Raw genomic sequence first — 12,172 nt, forward strand, 5'->3', positions numbered from 1 at the left:
CTATATAGTGGAAAGATTCTATGAGTTGGCCATGGTGGGAAGTAGAAATGGGTTATAATAGTGAATAACAAAGGCTTCTTTTTTCATGAAACAGAAAATAGCTATATAACCAAATGTGTGATAGTGCCCTGACAGAAACACAGGTTCCAGTGATTGAGAATGATGAGCACCTATTAATATATAAAGCAAACTAGAGGCAAGAAGAGTGGAATTAGACTATTGTGGAGTAAGAATAGAGGATGGGGACTTGGTCTACTGTGGTACAAAGGAGACTAGAGATGGATTTGGGCACTGCATGAGAGATATAAATGGTAAGACTAGTTGATAAATTAGATTCACAATCTACTGGTAAATAATAAAAGCAAGATTCCCAACTCCTACTCCTAATCACTTGGAGTTTACTGAACTGAATCATGCTTTTGTCACTTCCCCAGAGCCTAAGCTGGTAGAAAAGAATTGTTATCGTCCACCACAGTCCATTGAAGCCAAAGCATGGATCCTAGAGGGCTCAGACAATGCAACAGCCCATCACCGTTTTAATCAACAATTAACTCATTCACTGGTTTGTTGTTCAACACATATTTATTTGTGTACATATTGTCCCAGGTTACTAGAGTTAAGTGACTATTGGAATTAAAAGGAAAGAGAGCTTTAATTTATCAAGCTATTCAAAACAGCTAATTTGCAGATGTTTTGTAACACGAGCCTTAAAATTATCTTTTCAAATTACACATTTCATAAGTAGGGAGCCAAGAGCAGAGAAGTCAGGTGATTTGCCCAAGTTAACCCAGCCAGTTACTGGCAGGAAGTACCGTAGACCTAGGTCTCTTTACAGCTGTACTAAAACAGATAAGGAGAAGCAACTTGGTGTGGGATAATGGTTTCAAACTTTGATTTAAGGGGGAATTTTTTAAAATCTCCAAAGAACTCTAATTTATAAAAGAAATTCAAGTGAAATTTCTCTTGTTGAAAAGGAATGGGGATCCTGGCTCCCACCTTCTCAGTATCCTCTTCCTTACAAGGTGACTGTATTTTTAGCAACATTAAATTGACATCAAACAGGCATAGAACAACTCAGGTTAGAAATCACAGCTTATTTGCCACTTTCCTTCTCTCCCTTCCCCCCTCCCTCCCTTCTTTTTTTCCTTCCCTTTCTTTTATGTGTGTGTGGAGGGCAGCCTGACATTTGGAAAAATAATTGAATGGAGTTGCGGCTGAAAAACCATATGTGATATATCAGCATTACTGAGTTCTTATTACCGCACAGGCATTGTGCTATATGCTCTGCATGCCGTGTCTGATTTAAACCTCACAACTCTCCCGGGTAGGTACTATTATTCTTTTTACTGATAGAGAAAGTAAGAATAAAGGTCAAACTAGTTGTTCACCTACTAGGTAGAAGAACCAGTTTCTGTTTATTTAAAAATAGGTTTGTCTGTTTCCAGGGCCTGAGCTAATAACTGCCATACTACGCTGTCTCTCAAACAATGTGACAAGAAAGGAAGGAAATGTTGAAACCGAGGAACTAGTCAAGGACATCGGGCAGAGGAATGCAGAGGACCAAACTTGTTGCAGTTTGGTTTGGGGTTAGTTACCCATTCAACCAACAAATATATACTAATCACATACGATGTGCTTGGCATTGGTATATAGGAGTAATCAACATACTTAAATTTTCAATGGAGAAATTCAACCAGAATGTATCAAGCATCTCTGCTGTGGCGAGTGCTGGGAAGTGCACAGCGATAGGAAACCAATACTGTCTTGCTTGAGAGTCTACTGAGAGTGTGGTTTCTCTTTCTACTGCTCAACTCTGAGGGATAGAAGGTAACAGTTGAAATTGCCCAATAGATTACAAAAGCCAGTTCTGAGATATAACTAATTTAAAATTACTTCCTTGTTGTATTTTACCATAGCTAATTTCTACCAGCAAAAAAGATAATATTTTTTTATTACATGATATTTTACTGTAACTTACGTTAAAACGTTCCTGTCGTTAAGTGGAAAAGGAAATAGTATTCTTTCTAAATTGAGAGTCCATAAAGCGGGCAGTTGAAGACAAAGGTCAGTGTTCTGATTTTCATAAGGGTGCATTCATAATCATAAAGGTGAATATTCTTTCACACACACACACATATATGTGGAACCCAAATGTCATGGTTGCCCTAATTCATTGAGAGTGACCAGCTCTGGTAAAAGTCAGAAGGGCATCACTCTGGTAGTTTCAAAGGAATGTCTATCAAGAAGTTCTGTTTTCAGAGCTCTTGTTTAAAAATATATTTTTTTTTATTGGTTTCAGAAAGGAAGGGAGAGGAAGAGAGAGATAGAAACATCAGTGTGAGCCCTAACAGTTAACTGGGCCTAACTGGTTTGGCTCAGTGGATAGAGCGTCGACCTGTGGACTGAAGGGTCCCAGGTTTGATTCCAGTGAAAGGCATGTACCTTGGTTGTGGGCACATCTCAGTAGGGGGTGTGCAGAAGGCAGCTGATTGATGATTCTCTCTCATTGATGTTTCTAACTCTCTATCCCTCTCCCTTCCTCTCTGTCAAAAATCAATAAAATATGTTTTAAAAAAGAAAAGAAACATCAATGTGAGAGAGAATCATTGATTGGCTGCCTCCTACATGTCTTATACTGGGGATCAACCCCACAACCCAGGCATTTTCCCTGACTGAGAATCGAACTGTGAACTCATGGTTCATAGGTTGACACTCAATCACTGAGCCATGCTGGCTGGGTTTCAAAGCTCTTTTGAACCAAATTCAAGAGATTTGCTCTGGCCCCTCTGTTTTCTTACTGTCTTCTTGATGAACTATTTTATCAGTTTGACAGGGCTCAAGTCGGCTTGCTCTGGGCAAAGTTGCAGGAGTCTTAGCTGAGATAGAAAGGCTTTATAGCTACCATGATTATTGTCCAAGATTTCCTTTCCCCATATTTTCTTGTTGCTATAGGCACATATAAAGTCCCAGACTCTGTACACCATTCCTGCCTTTCTGTCTTTCACATTCTCCTTGAAAGCTCCATTGACATATAAGCTCAACTGTTGCTTTTTCTTTAGCTCATGTAAGTATATGATGTTTTCTCTACAAAATAGGTGTTCTTTAAGTTATACCACTATGAGCAATTACACTTAGAAATTATTATGATAATTACTAATATTTATTAAATGTTTTTTCTTTTCCTATGACCTTCACTCCCACTTTTGTTTGCACTTAGCCTGAGAACCTAAGTAAGGTAAGGGAGGAATGAGGAAAAAAAGACTGAGAAGATTTACTGTGGCCAATCTTGGTTGAGGGCAAGCTCTTAAAAGAGGCAGTCAGCAACTCAAACACAGTGTCCTTGGAGGTGTGGTAAGCAGCCTCCATCACTTCCTTCCAGCTTCCAAGAAAGTCCAATCCAGTGGATGGGCTTGCACTTGGTATTATTCGAAATGTTTATGGCTACTTAGTATATGACCTATTGATTCCTCTGGTCTTTTTTTTTTTTTTCTTTATACATGCCACTTGCTCAGTTTGGGCTGCTATCATTTCTCCCCTGGATTACTGCAACCTTCTAACTGATCTCCATGCCCGAGTTTTGCCTTCCACAGTGCCACTGCTAATCTCACTTCCACAATGTACTCAATGTGATCTTTCCAAAACCATATTGACCATGTCATTTCTCTGCTAAAAGTCTTTTATTTTCTTCCCATTGCTCTTAAAGTCCAAACTCTGTAATTTAGTTTTGGACCCTGCTTACCTTTGGGCATCTACTGATCTTTTGAGTCTCAGCTGTAACCATCCAACTCACATACTCTAAGCCTTAAGTTACCTGAACTTCATTCAGTAGAAGAAAAAGTTTCAGGAAAAGGAGGGAACACCTGGGTTTTAAGAACAACCAGGGAATTAAGCTCAGCATTTTTTTTCTTGAGGTCAGTATCATTTTATCTCACTGCAGATGTTTTCTTCATATGGCAGGAAACATGGCCACTAATGGCTCCAGACTGACAACTGACAGCTTCCGTCATCAAATAAAATGGACCTCCAGTTCCCTGTGGCCCCAAATGCAAAATCCACCTTAGGTAAGGTGTGTACCCTGGACCAATTCACTGACATGGGATATAGGGTCCCCTTGCTTTAATATGGTGACCGAAAGGGTTGCCTTGTGCTGAGAGGGGGAAAAAAAAAAAAAAAAAAAGAAAGAAAGAAAGAAAGAAAGAAAGAAAGAAAGAAAGAAAAGAAAGAAAAAAAATAAAAAAGAAAAAAAAGCATGCTGGGCAGATGCTCTCAATGTTCCTCAAACAGTTAGAAGAGAGAAATGATGGAGGAGGAGTTAGATCAACATCAGTATTTCTGGCTTGGATAACCCAAGTGGTGACATTGAAAAGGTTGGGGTGTGCCAAAACAGGTTTGGCTCAGTGGATAGAGCATTGGTCTGCGGACTGAACGGTCCCAGGTTTGATTCCAGTCAAGGGCATGTACATTGGTTGCGGGCACATCCCCAGTAGGGGATGTGCAGGAGGCAGCTAGTCGATGTTTCTTTCTCATCGATGTTTCTAGCTCTCTATCTCTTTCCCTTCCTCTCTGTAAAAAAATCAATAAAATATATATTAAAAAAGAAAAAGAAAAGGTTGGGGTGTGCATGGGGAAGAACAAGTTTAGGGGTAAATTCAGTTTTTGACATGTTGAGTATAAGATGCTAGTCTGTTGAACATTTAGGTGCAGATGTTCAGAAGCTGGTAAGAAATATTCACAAATGAGATATATGAAAGACATTAGCATGGGGGCCATCTATGCTTAGGTAGTAGTGGGAGCTGAGATCTTTTGGGGAGAAAGTCACCAAAGACATAACACTGGAGGGTACCCTACACTGAAGGTAGGGAAAGGGCAGTGCAGGATGTAGAAGAGTCTGTGAGAGGATTAATAGTTATCAAGTCTTCCCAATGTGTCATACCCAAACATGAATTCTTTTTTAAAAATTTTCACAATCAGCCTATGGCATACCTATGAGGTAGGTCTTATTATTATCTTTTTTTTATAAGAAACCGAGGTTTATCAGTATTTGATCATTGGTCCAAAGGTCTCAGTTAGTAAGCCGTAGGTATAGGATTTTAATCTATGACTGACTCACAGATCTCTTAACATTACATTGTGTTACCTTTCACACAGTGACAGAAGATAAATCTAGAGAGCTAAATAGAGTAGTCTGTAGTCAGGAAAACTAAGAAAGAAAAATTTCAATAATGAGGGAATGGTCAGTAATATAAAATGTCTAACAAGTTTATTAACCAAAGAACTTATATGCATATATGCATAATCCATGGACACAGACAACATTGTGATATAGGCCTGGAGTGGGTTGGGACCTGGTGGAGGGGGGGCAATTAGGAAAAAATGGGGGACATCTGAAATACTCTCAACAATAAAGATTTTTAAAACCCAAAAGAAGATTTGCCATGTATTTTTAAAAAAATACAATGAAAAACCACCACTGGTTTGACAATTAGAAAGTCAGTACTGATCAATCTGATTCTTGGTGAGTCTAGCAGACTTTCTTGGTTCCAGATAGATCTATCAATAGAAATCCAAGAAGATAAATGGGCCTTGGTCACCTTCCTGGAGAGAGCCTGCCAACTTTTGCTAAGCTTAATACCAGAGAGAATTTATAGTCTTAGATCACATGGGTTGTTACCTTGAGTATAAATCCAGTAGTCAAAGGACACTTTGCAGGTTCCAAGTTGTTTCCACCTACCTTACCCTCATAGCCACTGATAAGATCTTTATTTTATAAAGGAAAAACTAGGGCTAGATGTGGACAATATTCGTCTTGGAAAGGAAAACACTATACAGAACATCAGCATACCATGTTAAACTATCTCCTGCTCCAATGGGAAATGTCATCAGACACAGAAGTGCATTTTTTTATATATATTTTATTGATTTTTTACAGAGAGGAAGGGAGAGAGATAGAGAGCCAGAAACGTCGATGAGAGAGAAACATCAACCAGCTGCCTCTTGCACACCCCCTACTGGGGATGTGCCCCCAACCAATGTACATGCCCCTGACCGGAATTGAACCTGGGACCTTTCAGTCCGCAGACCGACGCTCTACCACTGAGCCAAACCGGTCAGAAGTGCATTTTTAAGACCTGAAATATGTGGGAAAGATTTCAGACTTGACAATGTCTCTTTCACAAAAGTTAGAGGAAAGTGGCACAAGCATTTCAGAACCGTTCTCCATGTTACATGTTAAACAGGCAAAACTGATCATAATTGCACTGATCTGTGTGGGCTCTGATCGCATGTGGATGAAAGGGTTGAATTTTTTTCCAATCTCTGATTAGGCAAAGAGAACCATACGTGACTGGGTTTTTCTCAGAGCCATTATAAAGCTTTGGTTTATAACATACCAGCTGCTTGATTTTTGCTCCCACTCACATACATTAAAAAAGTCAATCATTATAAGTATATTGTCCAGTATCATCTGCACACAATAAGTTGTGGGTTTTTTTTTTTTTTTAATTCACTAAAACGCCATTCTCAATTATCATTTTAAATATTTGCACAGTATTCTATTATATGGAGGAACCAGGCTTTATTTAATCAAGTCCCATTTTATTGGACATGTAGGTTATTATTTCCAGACAGAAAAATACTTGCCTATTTCCTTAGAATAATTCCAAGAGTAGAATTTCAGGATCAAAGAGAATATATATTTTCAAAATTTAAAAAAAAAAAATTCAATTATAGTAGACATTCAATATTATATTAGATTCATGTATACAGCATAGTGATTAGACATTTATATAATTTGTGAAGTGATCCCTTGGTAAGTGTTATACCCATCTAGCACCATACATAGTTATTACAATACTAGAGGCCTAGAGCACAAATTCGTGTACTGGTGGGGTATGGCCAGCTCCACCCCTAATCTGGGTGGGGAGGAGCGATCGGGGGTGAGGCTACATGCGGGGAGGAGCTATGGGCAGTTGGTTGGCTGGCCCAGTCCCTTAGTCAAATTCCTGGTCCAGGGGTCAATTTGCATATTATCCTTTTATTATATAGGATAATTGACTATATTCCCTATGCCAAACTTTATATTCCCATGACTATTTTCTAACCACCAATTTGTACTTCTTAATCTCTGTCACCTTTTTCACCCCGCCCTCCAATCATCTGGCAAACCATCAGTTTGTTCAAAGGGATTTGACTCATATTGCCAAACTGCTATTTATAACCATGAAAGGTGTGTCTAAGAGTGCCAGCTTCCTAAACTTTGCCAACACAAGGTGATATCATTTATTTCTTTAATCTTTGCCAGTCTCTATGGAGAAAATAGCCCTCCTTTCATTGTTGTTTTAATTTACATTTCTCCTCCACTCCTCACTTTTTATTTTCTGATTATTTAATGAATTATTTATTTCCTTTGTCCATTTTTTTCTATCAAAGTATCTATTTAAAAAAGGAAAATATAATATACCAAATATTCCTACCATTAAATGAAAACTTCAACTATTTATCGAGGATCTGCTCTGTTTGATGCTCTAGGCATATACTTTTGAGAACAAAACACAAAAATCTCTGCTTTATGGAACTTAGATTTTAGCAGGGAGAGGCATTTGTATCTATAACCATAATAAGTAGTATAGCCACGGATAGGTCTTTCTGAAAATTCTCATAGGAGCTGAGGGGGCTAGCCCTGCATGAATCTAGGGGCAAGGACATCCTGGCAGAGAGAACTGCTGGTTCAAAGGCTCTAAGGTGGTGCCACTACCTGGCACGTTCAAAACTTGCATAAAGCCCCTGCTGTGTATGTCAGTTGATTAGAGCATCATCCTGATACGCCAAGGTTACGCGTTTAATCCTCCAGCCAGGGTACATACAAGGAGTAACCAACAAATGCATGAATGGTGGAACAACAAATCAATGTTTCTCTCTCTCTCCCCTTTTCTCTCTAAAATCAATCAATAATTATTTTTAAAAAGCAACCATAACCTATACTTGGGAGCATAATGAAATAAAACCATTTTTGAACCTTCAAAAGAAAAACCATAACCTAAAATGCAAAATTTCTAAAGGAAATTATTTATAGGTTAGTGTCTAAACCATTAAATTAAAACTTTGGAAAAAAAAAGTTCTTTATGAAAAAATAACTTAAAACAAAATCAAATATTAAGTATTTTTAGCGTTTGTCTCCCTCTCGCCCAAAAAGAGTGCCACATTCATCTCTTGTTTCTCACCTCCATCTTTACTTTCTTACTACACAAACATGGAGGTATACCAGGATAAACAGAACATTATTGATATTTCTGAAACTGTTTGGTATACCAACCTCCCCAGGCTGTGTCCTTTCCATCCCACTCAAAACTAACTAGTCTCAGGAGAAACCGGTTTGGCTCAGTGCATAGAGCATTGGCCTGGGGACTGAAAGATCCCAGGTTCGATTCCGGTCAAGGGCATGTACCTTGGTTGTGGGCATATCCCCAGTAGGGGGTGTGCAAGAGGCAGCTGATCGATGATTCTCTCTCATCGATGTGTCTAACTCTCTATCCCTCTCTCTTTCTCTCTGTAAAAAAATCAATAAAAAATATATTTAAAAACAAAAAAAACTAACTAGTCTCAGATTTTATGTTTATCAGCCCCCCCCCCCCTTTTTTTTTCTGAAGAGAGAGGAGAGGAAAGAAGGAAAGAAAGAGAGAGAGATTTTTTTTTCACTTAAAAAAATGTATTCGTTGGTTGCTTCCTGCATGTGTCCTGACTGGAGATCAAACCCACAACCTGCCACAACCTTGGCTTTTTGGGATGACACACTAACCAACTGAGCTACCCAGCCCTGGCTTATTCTCTTCCTTTTAGTTGTGAACTCTATTTATTGATCCCTAAACAATATCCTCTTTAAATTCTTTATTAATTAACTGGGAGCCTGGTGCATGAAATTCATGCATGGGTGGCAGGGGGGTGGGCCCCTCAGCATGACCTGCTCCCTTTCCAATCTGGGAGCCCTCAGGGAAGCCCTCTCCAACCAGGAGTTTCTGTCTGTCTTTGCAATCATATGAGCGAATTGTCTGAGACTCCAGCCCAGTCTGGTTTGGTGCTCACAGAATAATAGAGGTCTTTTTTATTTTTTATTTTTTCTTTGCTCCATTGGTGGAGATTTCCTAGAAGTTGCATGATATCTTCCTTTTAATTTTTCCTTGACACTCCGACTTTACTTATGCCTCTCATCTTTGCTTTCCCTTCATCCCCCACCCACAACAGTAACTTGCTGCAGGCTCACTTTTGCTCTAGTGTCTAGGAGATCTCGAAACACATCTGCTACCAGAACTATGATTCCCAGCATTCCTGGTGCTCCCCACGCTCTTGGTTTCTGCTTCTGATCCAGGGGCTGCAGAAACCAAAAGGACTGAGAACTTCAGCCTCCCCCAGACCGGGATGACAGGACTGGATACTCCATTGGCATCCCCAGGATCCCAGCTGCTCGGCGCCTGTGCATATGTGCGTGCTGCCCACAGGCCCACCATCTTTGTCAGGTTAATTTGCATACTCACTCCTGATTGGCTGTGGGCATTACAGAGGGATGATCAATCTACATATTTGTCTATTATTATATAGGTAGATTAGTTTTAGAGAGAGGAGGGGTTGAGTGGGGGGGAGAGATATTTCTTGTCCCATTTATTTATGTATTCATTGATTATTTTTCGTATGTGCCCTGACTGGGGATCAAACCTGCAACGTAGGCATCTCTGGACAATGCTCTAACCAACTGAGTTACCCAGCCAGGGGTATTTCTTTATAATTTTAATTTGCACCTCTACTTTCTAATGTGGGAGAATTTTTTTGTGTTTATTAGCTAGCCTATCTTTCATTTCCAGGAAATGCTGCCATATCATTCTTGCTCTCAGGCTGGCCCTAAAATTAGATGAGAGAAGCACCTACCCACATTTTGCAATAGTCTATCTCAACGTTTTCCAAGTATCTTTCCTATCAGTCAGCCAGTTCTTTTTGTGATGAGCACTGGTGGCCTAGTTTTTCCTTTTCCATTAGTATAGCTAGTCATAGAGTAGGCTCAGAGCACCTGTGTGTGTTCAAGGATGAAAAGCAGAAAGGATGAGATGGGGCATGTGGGAGATTAGAACAGGATGCCTCTGGGTAGTCTAAGAATAGCAGGAAACTGACTAGGAGAACAGATAACAATGACAGCTGCCCACTTTCTAGGAGCTATGACACAAGAACTATATTAGACATTTATGAATATTATTTCTAATCCTTACAATAATTCTTTAATGCGTGTATTATTATCCCTACACTAAAGAGAAGGAAACAGAGTTTCAGCAGTTACAGAACACTTGGAATGCTCAGAGGAGAGCAGGTCTGCATGCAATAATTCTGAAAGTTCTTAATTAATTGAGCACTGAGTAACAATTTGAGGACATAGCGTGTTATTTAGCATTGGAAATGTATATGTCATTAATGAGGACTCTGCCACTCTGTTATTCTGGGCACTGGGAAGAACCAGCCTGCAGCTATGGAGGGGAGCTACTGATATAGTGGAAAACTGCTTGACTGGCCATCAGGGAGGCCTAAATCCAATCCAGCTGCTGCTGCTGCCTCACATGAATTGGCCTTGAAGGCCAATTCACTGTAAGGTAGAGAAATAAAGAGCAAGTCCCCGCTCCCTTTCTCCCCCCCCAACCCTCCATGAACTGCCTCAGCTCTGCCTGGAGAGTTGGGTGATTCAGTCTGTGTTCATCAGGTTCATCATCTGTGAAATGGGGATAATGGTGATTGATATAAAATTTTTGGACTGGAACCCGGATTCTTTGTTCGCCGAAGTCGAAGAATGAATCCACGGACAGAAGGTGGTATACCAAAGGTGGAAATTTATTGAAGAACAAATACAGACTCCCACGTGGGGAAAGGGAAAGATTCTCACAGCACAGACTACTACCTGAGGAGGGGGAAAAGGGTCCCATCAACTTCCTGTTTCCACAGTTTATAAAGGCTGCAGTTCCCGTGCCCAGGTATCCCCTCTGTTTGGTCAATATTCCCTTTCCATTGGTTACTATAGTAACTCCGGAGGCCCTCCTTCCTCATTGTCCTCCTATTCCCTCTGGGCTTTTTCCCCCTCTTTATTTTGTAAATACAGACCTATTTTGGCTACTTCAAGTTCCTTTGTCTTATGGAAATATAACTATGCCTGGCTTCCTTGTGCTATGGAAATGTACCTTCTCTCAGTCAGTAGCTCTGTTTTTCCATGGACCCCAATTCTAAAAATTCCCTAAGCCTGCCTAAATCCCCCTAAAATTCATGTTCCAATGGTAGTACCTACCCCAGTGTCTAAGTTCCCCATGGTTGCTTGTAACAAATTACCACAAAATTACCAAGAAATATATTCTCATAGTTCTGCAGACCAGAAGTTCAAATTCAGTTTCACTGGGTCAAAATCACTGTCTAGACTCTGCAGACCGGCTGCAGAGGGCTGGGGGAGAATCTCCCTTGCCTTTTCGGTTCCTGGTGCCTCCCGGTATTACTTGCCTTGCGGTTGCATCAGCCCAAGCTCTGCCTTCTGGTTACATGCTCTGCCTCTCTTCTGTATGTCAGATTGCCCACAGCCCCCTTCTTATAAGGACTTATATGGTTTTATTTAGGACCGTTTCCAATCATCCAGGACACTCACCATTTTGAAATCCTTAACCTGCAAAAAAAACCTCTTTCCCACTTAAGGCAACCTTTGCAGGTTCTAGGGTTTGGGGGGTAATATCTTTGGGGCGGGGTGTGCTTATTCGGCCTATTCCACTTAGAGTGGTTATGAGGAAATCTGCTGAGGCCGGTAGAGGACTGAGCATAGCATTGGCCAGGAGGCATCACTGAGTAATATAGCCTCCGCTATAAGGCTGCTGTAAGGTTGAAACAAAGCACAGCGGTAGTACTTAGAGGTTTACGAAGGAGACTATATAATAATGAAATAAAGGCTAAATAAGGGCTGCGGATAGATCCTCCCGCTGCTTCAGACTCCGCCCAGTCGCGTTCCCCCCACCTCCAGCCCGGATTCCCCGCCCCCTGCTATGCATCCACGCCTCTTGCACCGCCCATCCAGTTTGCAGAGCATTAGGGGGGGTGAGGGCTTTTGCAGTCTGTCTAGTATATTGCCCACCGAATCGTAGCCTATTTTATCCAATTATGTCTCCTTCAC

Source organism: Pipistrellus hanaki (assembly GCF_964339955.1).
Source record: "Pipistrellus hanaki genome assembly, chromosome: 8".
NCBI lineage: Eukaryota > Metazoa > Chordata > Mammalia > Chiroptera > Vespertilionidae > Pipistrellus > Pipistrellus hanaki.